Genomic DNA, 13564 nt, shown 5'->3' on the forward strand with positions numbered 1-13564 from the left:
GTCTACCTCTAGAACAAGTCCCATTAACTCACCTAATAATAATGAAGAGTCAAATGTAAATTGGAATGATTTGTGGACTGATTCACAAGTTCCCGAAGAGGAACCGGAAGAAGAGTCGGAACCGGAAGAAGAATCGGAACCGGAAGAAGAATCGGAACCGGATGAAGAAATAGAACCGGTGGGGGAAATAATAAAACGGTTAAGTAAAAGAAAATCCTCAACCAACCGACCAAAGTTAATTATGGTCAATGGTGTTTCCGCCAAGGAAGCAAAATATTGGGAGGATTACCAATTCTCCGATGAATCGGATTCCGACGAGAATTCCGATGATGTTATAGAAATTACCCCAACTGAATTTAAAAAGGCAAAAGAAAATAATAAGGGAAAGGGCATAAAAATAGAGAAATCTAATTCCAACCCCGATGAACTTTATATGTATCGTCAACCCCCGAAGTCCTTAAGTTGTAACAATGACCCGGGAACCTCTAAACCACCAGGTTTTTCTAAACCAATGTGGACAACGACGGCTCGTATTAGGGGAACATCATATATCCCTAGAAACTTGGCAAAACGAACCAAAACTGAAGAAGAAGAAACGAGCGAGTCGGAATAAGATAGTTGTATTCGTGTGGTGTAATATATGTAATATAGTGTTCTTATGCTTTATGATATATGTAAAAATTGCTTGTATTAATAAGTATTTTTTTATGAAACTAACTCTTGTCTATTTTACAGTTTAAAAACACAAAATGGATAGACAACCCAATATTTTAAGAGACCTACCCGGAGACATGATTGATGAAATCTTGTCTAGAGTCGGCCAGAATTCTTCGGCACAACTATTTAAGGCGAGATCAGTTTGTAAGACATTCGAAGAACGTTCCAAGAATGTCTTGGTTTATAAGAGACTTTCGTTTGAAAGATGGGGGATATCACATTGGGAAACCCATAAGTTACGATGTGTTTACTTTGACGCATATATTGCGGGGAACCCAAATGCTATTTTACGCAACGGGTTAAGAAATTATTTTGACTCAATATATCCGAATATTGGACTTCGTGATTTAGAAAAAGCGGCTAACATGCAACATAAAGAAGCATGTTATGCTTACGGATTAATAATGTTCGCTTCTCACCAAAGTGAGAACAAGAACATCGGGCTACAACTATTAAACAAAACGTTTCCACAAGTGACGGAGTCGGTAATTGGGGTAAGAAATGAGGTTTTTAGATTATTACGAGACTGTTGGACATTACGTAACCCTCGTCCCTTTGACGACGTTACAACACGCTGTCTTATCAACGGCCATAACGGTTATGTTCCACAAGACCAAGGATGGGAAGTAGTCCTAGTAAAACCAGAATGCATGACTTGTTTCTGGACGTATGAATTACGTGTCTTTATTGCCTTTGCTGAACGACTTGTGTACTAGCTAGAATTATCTTCACAACTATCTTGTATCAAAGTTATTGTGTGCTATATTTCATGCTTTATGTAAAATAAGCGGTATTGTAAGTTTGTAAAATATTGTATAAAAGTTTGAACGCGAAATATTATTATAATCAGTTTTTCATATAGAATTGTAGTAGTTGAATTGTATATTAGCTACTAAGTATGAACTTAACGGGTAGGTACTACCCGAATTTAAACTTATAAAACGCTAATATGAAGAAAAAGCTTTTATAAATGAGTTCATATTATGCTACAAAATACTATTAACTACTCTTAATATTCTGTATGATTAACTTGTTCCATTTAACTATTTTGAAGGAAATGGCACCGACTACTCGACACACCGTGAATATGAATGAAGAGGAATTCCGTACTTTTCTAGCTTCAAATATAGCCGCAGTACAGGCTGCGCTACATACCAACAATAACCTTGGATCTAGCAGTACAGGAAATCGTGTAGGATGCACCTACAAAGAATTCACTGCCTGCAAACCTTTGGAATTTGATGGAACTGAAGGACCGATCGGATTGAAACGGTGGACCGAGAAGGTTGAATCGGTGTTTGCCATAAGTAAGTGTACTGAAGAGGACAAAGTGAAGTACGCTATGCATACCTTCACAGGTTCTGCGTTAACATGGTGGAATACCTATCTAGAGCAAGTGGGACCAAATGATGCGTACGCACTACCGTGGTCAGCATTCAAGCACTTGATGAACGAGAAGTACCGTCCCAGAACCGAGGTCAATAAGCTCAATACAGAACTTAGAGGGTTACGAACCCAAGGATTTGATATTACCACGTACGAAAGACGATTCACAGAATTGTGCCTATTGTGTCCGGGAGCATTCGAAGATGAGGAAGAGAAGATCGACGCGTTTGTGAAAGGATTACCGGAAAGAATCCAAGAAGATATAAGTTCACACGAGCCCGCCTCCATACAACAGGCATGTAGAATGGCTCACAAACTAGTGAACCAGATTGAAGAAAGAATTAAAGAACAGACTGCTGAAGAGGCCAATGTGAAGCAAGTCAAAAGAAAGTGGGAGGAAAACGGTGATAAGAATCACCAATACAACAACAACAGTAATTACAACAATAATCGCAACAATTATCCCAACAATTGCAACATCAATCGCAACTACAACAAACGGCCCAACAACAACAACAACAACAACAACAACAGCAGCTACAACAATCATCCCAACAACAATAATAACCGCAACAACAACAACAATCAGAAGCAGCTATGCCAAAGGTGTGAAAAGAATCACTCGGGGTTCTGCACCAAATTTTGCAACAAGTGTAAAAGAAATGGTCATAGTGCGGCGAAGTGTGAGGTCTACGGACCAGGGGTTAATAGAACGAAAGGAACAAATGGTGTCGGAACGAGTAATGGCGGAGCAAGTAGTGTCGGAGCAAGTTATGCTAATGTAGTTTGTTATAAATGTGGAAAACCAGGCCACATTATTAGAAATTGCCCGAACCAGGAGAACACGAATGTACAAGGCCGTGGAAGAGTTTTCAATATTAATGCGGTAGAGGCACAGGAAGACCCGGAGCTTGTTACGGGTACGTTTCTTATTGACAATAAATCTGCTTACGTTTTATTTGATTCGGGTGCGGATAGAAGCTATATGAGTAGAGATTTTTGTGCTAAATTAAGTTGTCCATTGACGCCTTTGGATAGTAAATTTTTACTCGAATTAGCAAATGGTAAATTAATTTCAGCAGATAATATATGTCGGAATCGAGAAATTAAACTGGTTAGCGAAACATTTAAGATTGATTTGATACCAGTAGAGTTAGGGAGTTTTGATGTGATAATCGGTATGGACTGGTTGAAAGAAGTGAAAGCGGAGATCGTTTGTTACAAAAATGCAATTCGCATTATACGAGAAAAAGGAAAACCCTTAATGGTGTACGGAGAAAAGGGCAACACGAAGCTACATCTTATTAGTAATTTGAAGGCACAAAAACTAATAAGAAAAGGTTGCTATGCTGTTCTAGCACACGTCGAGAAAGTACAAACTGAAGAAAAGAGCATCAATGATGTTCCCATTGCAAAAGAATTTCCCGATGTATTTCCGAAAGAATTACCGGGATTACCCCCACATCGATCCGTTGAATTTCAAATAGATCTTGTACCAGGAGCTGCACCAATAGCTCGTGCTCCTTACAGACTCGCACCCAGCGAGATGAAAGAACTGCAAAGCCAATTACAAGAACTTTTAGAGCGTGGTTTCATTCGACCAAGCACATCACCGTGGGGAGCTCCTGTTTTGTTTGTCAAGAAGAAAGATGGTACATTCAGGTTGTGTATAGACTACCGAAAGTTGAACAAACTTACCATCAAGAACCGCTACCCACTACCGAGAATCGACGACTTATTTGATCAACTACAAGGCTCGTCTGTTTATCAAAGATTGACTTACGTTCCGGGTATCATCAAATGCGGGTGAAAGAAGATGATATTCCAAAGACTGCTTTCAGAACACGTTACGGTCATTACGAGTTTATGGTCATGCCGTTTGGTTTAACTAATGCACCAGCTGTGTTCATGGACCTTATGAACCGAGTGTGTGGACCATACCTTGACAAGTTTGTCATTGTTTTCATTGATGACATACTTATTTACTCAAAGAATGACCAAGAACACGGTGAACATTTGAGAAAGGTGTTAGAAGTATTGAGGAAGGAAGAATTGTACGCTAAGTTTTCAAAGTGTGCATTTTGGTTGGAAGAAGTTCAATTCCTCGGTCACATAGTGAACAAAGAAGGTATTAAGGTGGATCCGGCAAAGATAGAAACTGTTGAAAAGTGGGAAACCCCGAAAACTCCGAAACACATACGCCAGTTTTTAGGACTAGCTGGTTACTACAGAAGGTTCATCCAAGACTTTTCCAGAATAGCAAAACCCTTGACTGCATTAACGCATAAAGGGAAGAAATTTGAATGGAATGATGAACAAGAGAAAGCGTTTCAGTTATTGAAGAAAAAGCTAACTACGGCACCTATATTGTCATTGCCTGAAGGGAATGATGATTTTGTGATTTATTGTGATGCATCAAAGCAAGGTCTCGGTTGTGTATTAATGCAACGAACGAAGGTGATTGCTTATGCATCTAGACAATTGTAGATTCACGAGCAAAATTATACGACGCATGATTTGGAATTAGGCGCGGTTGTTTTTGCATTAAAGACTTGGAGGCACTACTTATATGGGGTCAAAAGTATTATATATACTGACCACAAAAGTCTTCAACACATATTTAATCAGAAACAACTGAATATGAGGCAGCGTAGGTGGATTGAATTGTTGAATGATTACGACTTTGAGATTCGTTACCACCCGGGGAAGGCAAATGTGGTAGCCGATGCCTTGAGCAGGAAGGACAGAGAACCCATTCGAGTAAAATCTATGAATATAATGATTCATAATAACCTTACTACTCAAATAAAGGAGGCGCAACAAGGAGTTTTAAAAGAGGGAAATTTAAAGGATGAAATACCCAAAGGATCGGAGAAGCATCTTAATATTCGGGAAGACGGAACCCGGTATAGGGCTGAAAGGATTTGGGTACCAAAATTTGGAGATATGAGAGAAATGGTACTTAGAGAAGCTCATAAAACCAGATACTCAATACATCCTGGAACGGGGAAGATGTACAAGGATCTCAAGAAACATTTTTGGTGGCCGGGTATGAAAGCCGATGTTGCTAAATACGTAGGAGAATGTTTGACGTGTTCTAAGGTCAAAGCTGAGCATCAGAAACCATCAGGTCTACTTCAACAACCCGAAATCCCGGAATGGAAATGGGAAAACATTACCATGGATTTCATCACTAAATTGCCAAGGACTGCAAGTGGTTTTGATACTATTTGGGTAATAGTTGATCGTCTCACCAAATCAGCACACTTCCTACCAATAAGAGAAGATGACAAGATGGAGAAGTTAGCACGACTGTATTTGAAGGAAGTCGTCTCCAGACATGGAATACCAATCTCTATTATCTCTGATAGGGATGGCAGATTTATTTCAAGATTCTGGCAGACATTACAGCAAGCATTAGGAACTCGTCTAGACATGAGTACTGCCTATCATCCACAAACTGATGGGCAGAGCAAAAGGACGATACAAACACTTGAAGACATGGTACGAGCATGTGTTATTGATTTCAGAAACAGTTGGGATCGACATCTACCGTTAGCAGAATTTTCCTACAACAACAGCTACCATTCAAGCATTGAGATGGCGCCGTTTGAAGCACTTTATGGTAGAAAGTGCAGGTCTCCGATTTGTTGGAGTGAAGTGGGGGATAGACAGATTACGGGTCCGGAGATTATACAAGAAACTACCGAGAAGATCATCCAAATTCAACAACGGTTGAAAACCGCCCAAAGTCGACAAAAGAGCTACGCTGACATTAAAAGAAAAGATATAGAATTTTAAATTGGAGAGATGGTCATGCTTAAAGTTGCACCTTGGAAAGGCGTTGTTCGATTTGGTAAACGAGGGAAATTAAATCCAAGGTATATTGGACCATTCAAGATTATTGATCGTGTCGGACCAGTAGCTTACCGACTAGAGTTACCTCAACAACTCGCGGCTGTACATAACACTTTCCACGTCTCGAATTTAAAGAAATGTTTTGCTAAAGAAGATCTCACTATTCCGTTAGATGAAATCCAAATCAACGAAAAACTTCAATTCATCGAAGAACCCGTCGAAATAATGGATCGTGAGGTTAAAAGACTTAAGCAAAACAAGATACCAATTGTTAAGGTTCGATGGAATGCTCGTAGAGGACCCGAGTTCACCTGGGAGAGTGAAGATCAGATGAAGAAGAAATACCCGCATCTATTTCCAGAAGATTCGTCAACACCTTCAACAGCTTAAAATTTCGGGACGAAATTTATTTAACGGGTAGGTACTGTAGTGACCCGAACTTTTCCATGTTTATATAAATTAATTAAGATTGATATTTACATGATTAAATGTTTCCAACATGTTAAGCAATCAAACTTGTTAAGACTTGATTAATTGAAATATGTTTCATATAGACAATTGACCACCCAAGTTGACCGGTGATTCACGAACGTTAAAACTTGTAAAAACTATACGATGACATATATATGGTTATATATATAGTTAACATGATTTTATTATAATTATGTATCTCATTAGGTATTTTAACAATGAGTTATATACATAAAAATGAGACTATTAATTTAAGAAACTCGAAAACGATATATATAACGATTATCGTTATAACAACGTCTTACTAGGTACATATGAATCATATTAAGATATTGATACACTTGGTTAATTATGTTAAATGATAAGTAAATATATTATTAAGTGTATTAACAATGAAATACATATGTAAAAATAAGGCTACTAACTTAATGATTTCGAAACGAGACATATATGTAACGATTATCGTTGTAACGACATTTAACTGCATATACATCATACTAAGATATATTATATATCATAATATCATGATAATATAATAATTTAACATCTCATTTGTTATAATAAACAATGGGTTAACAACATTCAACAAGATCGTTAACCTAAAGGTTTCAAAACAACATTTACATGTAACGACTAACGATGACTTAACGACTCAGTTAAAATGTATATACATGTAGTGTTTTAATATGTATTCATACACTTTTGAAAGACTTCAAGACACTTATCAAAATACTTCTACTTAACAAAAATGCTTACAATTACATCCTCGTTCAGTTTCATCAACAATTCTACTCGTATGCACCCGTATTCGTACTCGTACAATACACAGCTTTTAGATGTATGTACTATTGGTATATACACTCCAATGATCAGCTCTTAGCAGCCCATGTGAGTCACCTAACACATGTGGGAACCATCATTTGGCAACTAGCATGAAATATCTCATAAAATTACAAAAATATGAGTAATCATTCATGACTTATTTACATGAAAACAAAATTACATATCCTTTATATCTAATCCATACACCAACGACCAAAAACACCTACCAACACTTTCATTCTTCAATTTTCTTCATCTAATTGATCTCTCTCAAGTTCTATCTTCAAGTTCTAAGTGTTCTTCATAAATTCCAAAAGTTCTAGTTTCATAAAATCAAGAATACTTTCAAGTTTGCTAGCTCACTTCCAATCTTGTAAGGTGATCATCCAACCTCAAGAAATCTTTGTTTCTTACAGTAGGTTATCATTCTAATACAAGGTAAAAATCATATTCAAACTTTGGTTCAATTTCTATAACTATAACAATCTTATTTCAAGTGATGATCTTACTTGAACTTGTTTTCTTGTCATGATTCTGCTTCAAGAACTTCGAGCCATCCAAGGATCCATTGAAGCTAGATCCATTTTTCTATTTTCCAGTAGGTTTATCCAAGGAAATTAAGGTAGTAATGATGTTCATAACATCATTCGATTCATACATATAAAGATATCTTTTTCGAAGGTTTAAACTTGTAATCACTAGAACATAGTTTAGTTAATTCTAAACTTGTTCTCAAGAAAAAGTTAATCCTTCTAACTTGACTTTTAAAATCAACTAAACACATGTTCTATATCTATATGATATGCTAACTTAATGATTTAAAACCTGGAAACACGAAAAACACCGTAAAACCGGATTTACGCCGTCGTAGTAACACCGCGGGCTGTTTTGGGTTAGTTAATTAAAAACTATGATAAACTTTGATTTAAAAGTTGTTATTCTGAGAAACTGATTTTTATTATGAACATGAAACTATATCCAAAAATTATGGTTAAACTCAAAGTGGAAGTATGTTTTCTAAAATGGTCATCTAGACGTCGTTCTTTCGACTGAAATGACTACCTTTACAAAAACGACTTGTAACTTATTTTTCCGACTATAAACCTATACTTTTTCTGTTTATATTCATAAAATAGAGTTCAATATGAAACCATAGCAATTTGATTCACTCAAAACGGATTTAAAATGAAGAAGTTATGGGTAAAACAAGATTGGATAATTTTTCTCATTTTAGCTACGTGAAAATTGGTAACAAATCTATTCCAACCATAACTTAATCAACTTGTATTGTATATTATGTAATCTTGAGATACCATAGACACGTATACAATGTTTCGACCTATCATGTCGACACATCTATATATATTTCGGAACAACCATAGACACTCTATATGTGAATGTTGGAGTTAGCTATACAGGGTTGAGGTTGATTCCAAAATATATATAGTTTGAGTTGTGATCAATACTGAGATACGTATACACTGGGTCGTGGATTGATTCAAGATAATATTTATCGATTTATTTCTGTACATCTAACTGTGGACAACTAGTTGTAGGTTACTAACGAGGACAGCTGACTTAATAAACTTAAAACATCAAAATATATTAAAAGTGTTGTAAATATATTTTGAACATACTTTGATATATATGTATATATTGTTATAGGTTCGTGAATCAACCAGTAGCCAAGTCTTACTTCCCGATGAAGTAAAAATCTGTGAAAGTGAGTTATAGTCCCACTTTTAAAATCTAATATTTTTGGGATGAGAATACATGCAGGCTTTATAAATGATTTACAAAATAGACACAAGTACGTGAAACTACATTCTATGGTTGAATTATCGAAATCGAATATGCCCCTTTTTATTAAGTCTGGTAATCTAAGAATTAGGGAACAGACACCCTAATTGACGCGAATCCTAAAGAAAGATCTATTGGGCCTAACAAACCCCATCCAAAGTACCGGATGCTTTAGTACTTCGAAATTTATATCATATCCGAAGGGTGTCCCGGAATGATGGGGATATTCTTATATATGCATCTTGTTATTGTCGGTTACCAGGTGTTCACCATATGAATGATTTTTATCTCTATGTATGGGATGTGTATTGAAATATGAAATCTTGTGGTCTATTGTTACGATTTGATATATATAGGTTAAACCTATAACTCACCAACATTTTTGTTGACGTTTAAAGCATGTTTATTCTCAGGTGAATACTAAGAGCTTCCGCTGTTGCATACTAAAATAAGCACAAGATTTGGAGTCCATGTTTGTATGATATTGTGTAAAAACTGCATTAAAAAAAACTGATTTCGATGTAACATATTTGTATTGTAAACCATTATGTAATGGTCGTGTGTAAACAGGATATTTTAGATTATCATTATTTGATAATCTACGTAAAGCTTTTTAAACCTTTATTTATGAAATAAAGGTTATGGTTTGTTTTAAAAATGAATGCAGTCTTTGAAAAACGTCTCATATAGAGGTCAAAACCTCGCAACGAAATCAATTAATATGGAACGTTTTTAATCAATAAGAACGGGACATTTCAGCATGTTAGCCGCTTTTTCTAAATCACGAAGTCCTATATTCGGATATATTGAGTCAAAATAATTTCTTAACCCGTTGCGTAAAATAGCATTTGGGTTCCCCGCAATATATGCATCAAAGTAAACACATCGTAACTTATGGATTTCCCAATGTGATATCCCCCATCTTTCGAACGAAAGCCTTTTGTAAACCAAGGCATTCTTGGAACATTCTTCGAATGTCTTACAAACTGATCTCGCCTTAAATAGTTGTGCCGAGGAATTCTAACCGACTCTAGACAAGATTTCTTCAATCATGTCTCCGGATAGGTCTCTTAAAATATTGGGTTGTCTATCCATTTTGTGTTTTTATACTGTAAAATAGACAAGAGTTAGATTCATAAAAAAATACTTATTAATACAAGCAATTTTTACATATATCATAAAGCATAAGCACACTATATTACATATATTACCCCACACGAATACAACTATCTTATTCCGACTCGCTCATTTCTTCTTCGATTTTGGTTCGTTTTGCCAAGTTTCTAGGGATATATGATGTTCCCCTAATACGAGCCGTCGTTTTCCACATTGGTTTAGAAAAACCTGGTGGTTTAGAGGTTCCCGGGTTATTGTCACAACTTAAGAAATACGGGTGTTGACGATACATATAAAGTTCATCGGGTTTGGAATCAAATTTCTCTATTTTTATGCCCTTTCCCTTATTATTCTCTTTTGCCTTATTAAATTGTGTTGGGGTAATTTCTATAACATCATCGGAATCCTTGTCGGGATCCGATTCATCGGAGAATTGGTAATCCTCCCAATACTTTGCTTCCTTGTCGGAAACACCATTGACCATAATTAACTTTGGTCGGTTGGTTGAGGATTTTCTTCTACTTAACCGTTTTATTATTTCCCCCACTGGTTCTATTTCTTCTTCCAGTTCCGATTCTTCTTCCGGTTCTGATTCTTCTTCCGGTTCCGACTCTTCTTCCGGTTCCTCTTCGGGAACTTGTGAATCAGTCCACGAATCATTCCAATTTACATTTGACTCTTCATTATTATTATGTGAGTCAATGAGACTTGTTCTAGAGGTAGATATCTATCACATAATATCAAACACGTTAAGCGATTAATATATCACATAATATTCACATGTTAAAAATATATAGTTTCCAACAAAATTTGTTAAACAATCATTTTTCAAGTAAACACGGTCGAAGTCCAGACTCACTAATGCATCCTAACAAACTCGATAAGACACACTAATGCAAAATTCTATTTCTCTAAGACCAACGCTCGAATACCAACTGAAATGTCCCGTTCTTATTGATTAAAAACGTTCCATATTAATTGATTTCGTTGCGAGGTTTTGACCTCTATATGAGACGTTTTTCAAAGACTGCATTAATTTTTAAAACAACCATAACCTTTATTTTATCAATAAAGGTTTCAAAAGCATTACGTAGATTATCAAATAATGATAATCTAAAATATACTGTTTATACACGACTATTACATAATGGTTTACAATACAAATATGTTACAACGAAATAAGTTTCTTGAATGCAGTTTTTACACAATATCATACAAGCATGGACTCCAAATCTTATCCTTATTTAAGTATGCGACAACGGAAGCTCTTAATAATCACTTGAGAATAAACATGCTTAAAACGTCAACAAAAATGTTGGTGAGTTATAGGTTTAACCTATATATATCAAATCGTAACAATTGACCACAAGATTTCATATTTCAATATACATCCCATACATAGAGATAAAAATCATTCATATAGTGAACACCTGGTAACCGACATTAACAAGATGCATATATAAGAATATCCCCATCATTCCGGGACACCCTTCGGATATAATATAAATTTCGAAGTACTAAAGCATCCGGTACTTTGGATGGGGTTTGTTAGGCCCAATAGATCTATCTTTAGGATTCGCGTCAATTAGGGTGTTTGTTCCCTAATTCTTAGATTACCAGACTTAATAAAAAGGGGCATATTCGATTTCGATAATTCAACCATAGAATGTAGTTTCACGTACTTGTGTCTATTTTGTAAATCATTTATAAAACCTGCATGTATTCTCATCCCAAAAATATTAGATTTTAAAAGTGGGACTATAACTCACTTTCACAGATTTTTACTTCGTCGGGAAGTAAGACTTGGCCACTGGTCAATTCACAAACCTATAACAAATATGTACATATATATCAAAGTATGTTCAAAATATATTTACAACACTTTTAATACATTTTGATGTTTTAAGTTTATTAAGTCAGCTGTCCTCGTTAGTAACCTACAACTAGTTGTCCACAGTTAGATGTACAGAAATAAATCGATATATATATTATCTTGAATCAATCCACAACCCAGTGTATACACGTCTCAGTCTAGATCACAACTTAAAGTATTTATATTTTTAGAATCAACCTCAACCCTGTATAGCTAACTCCAACATTACTGCATATAGAGTGTCTATGGTTGTTCCAAATAATATATATACATGGGTCGATATGATATGTCAAAACATTTGCATACATGTCTATGGTATCCCAAGATTACATAATATATTTGAATACATGTATAATATAATATAAGTTAGCTAGGATATGATTTGTATAGAATTGTTAATATTTCCCGTAGCTACAAAAATAAAAAATATCCAATCTTGTTTTACCCATAACTTCTTCATTTTAAATCCGTTTTGAGTGAATCAAATTGCTATGGTTTAATATTGAACTCTATTTTATGAATCTAAACAGAAAAATTATAGGTTTATAGTCGGAAATATAAGTTACAAGTCATTTTTGTAAGAGGTAGTCATTTCAGTCAAAAAAATGACGTCTTGATGACCATTTTGAAAAACATACTTCCACTTTAAGTTTAACCATGATTTTTGGATATTGTTTCATGTTCATAAGAAAAATCATTTTCCCAGAAGAACAACTTTTAAATCAAAGTTTATCATAGTTTTTAATTATCAAACCCAAAACAGCCCGCGGTGTTACTACGACGGCGTATGTCCAGTTTTACGGTGTTTTTCGTGTTTCTAGATTTTAAATCATTAAGTTAGCATATCATATAGATATAGAACATGTGTTTAGTTGATTTTAAAAGTCAAGTTAGAAGGATTTACTTTTGTTTGCGAACAAGTTTAGAATTAACTAAACTATGTTCTAGTGATTTCAAGTTTAAACCTTCGAATAAGATAGCTTTATATGTATGAATCGAATGATGTTATGAACATCATTACTACCTCAAGTTTTGTGGGTAAACCTACTGGAAAAGAGACAAATGGATCTAGCTTTAAAGGATCTTGGATGGCTTGAAAGTTCTTGAAGTAGAATCATGACACGAAAACAAGTTCAAGTAAGATTTCCACTCGAAATAAGATTGTTATAGTTATAGAAATTGAATCAAAGTTTGAATATGAGTATTACCTTATATTAGAAAGATATCGTACTGTAAATAAGAAAGATTTCTTGAGGTTGGATGATCACTCTACAAGATTGGAAGTAAGCTAGCAAACTTGGAAGTATTCTTGATTTTATGAAACTAGAACTTGTAGAATTTATGAAGAACACTTAGAACTTGAAGATAGAACTTGAGAGAGATCAATTAGATGAAGAAAACTGAAGAATGAAAGTGTTATTTGGTGTTTTTGGTCGTTGGTGTATGGATTAGATATAAAGGATATGTAATTTTGTTTTCATGTAAATAAGTCATGAATGATTACTCATATTTTTGTAATTT

This window comes from Rutidosis leptorrhynchoides, chromosome 10 (genome assembly GCF_046630445.1).
Source record: "Rutidosis leptorrhynchoides isolate AG116_Rl617_1_P2 chromosome 10, CSIRO_AGI_Rlap_v1, whole genome shotgun sequence".
Classification (NCBI taxonomy): Eukaryota; Viridiplantae; Streptophyta; class Magnoliopsida; order Asterales; family Asteraceae; genus Rutidosis; species Rutidosis leptorrhynchoides.